This window comes from Etheostoma spectabile, chromosome 16 (genome assembly GCF_008692095.1).
Source record: "Etheostoma spectabile isolate EspeVRDwgs_2016 chromosome 16, UIUC_Espe_1.0, whole genome shotgun sequence".
Lineage (NCBI taxonomy): Eukaryota > Metazoa > Chordata > Actinopteri > Perciformes > Percidae > Etheostoma > Etheostoma spectabile.
Genome location: NC_045748.1, coordinates 22,614,757 through 22,615,575, shown reverse-complemented (window position 1 = coordinate 22,615,575; position 819 = coordinate 22,614,757). Strand labels below are relative to the sequence as shown.

General features: G+C 40.3%; 1 protein-coding gene across 1 annotated transcript in view; it reads left to right on the top strand.

Moving 5' to 3' along the window:
- LOC116704166 (ephrin-A5b) overlaps positions 1–819 on the top strand; it is a 142,167-nt gene that overhangs the window by 69,340 nt on the left and 72,008 nt on the right. The gene's annotated exons all lie outside the window — the stretch shown is intronic.

Here is an 819-nt window from a genome sequence, read left to right as displayed (position 1 = left end):
TATTTTTGACCAAATACCTCAATATTGAACGATATTGTAGTGTTGGCTACTGGTGCTCTCACAAAATATTTACACAATGAGGTTTTTGATAAATTATCATCAGAAATGTGGATATAATGACTACGTGGGTAAAGGCAATAGAACAGTTCAGAAAATGACATCCCTTTACTGTAAAGCAGCCTTTAAAACCAGGAAAAGACACCACTGCCATATTACAATATTCTAAATCTAAGATGATATCTAGTCTCATATCACAACATCAAATTAATATTGATATATTGCCCAGGTCTAGAGGAAAGTAATTTTCACAATTGCAAACTTAAACAGAATAAGAATGCAACGTCTAGTTGGGGAACAAGGACCAAAATGCAGGTGCAGGCAGGCAGAATGAGGTGTAGTCCAGAGTTTATTGCAACCAAGAGTTCATGAACAACCAAAAAAAAAGGCCAAAAACGCCATCCAAAACAACTCCAAAATCCCCCAAAAAATCAAGAGGGGTACGGGGTGAAAAGGCAAGAGGAAGACAGGAAGCAAAAACCGGGAAGAAAACTCAGGAAAATCTAGGGAACGGGAACAAACGAGGGAAACATCTTCCGGAACAGGCAGACAAGAGACGAGGGAAGCACAAGCATCAAATACACAAAGTAACAAGGTAACGAGGTAACGAGAGATGGAAAACAGGTGGAAAACATCAGGTAATCACAAGAGCGGGACGACACAGGAAGTAGAACTTAAAGACAAGACGAGACAAAAACCAGACTTCAAAATAAAACGGGAAACAGAACATGCAGACACTCAGGGGGACACAAGACCGGGGGG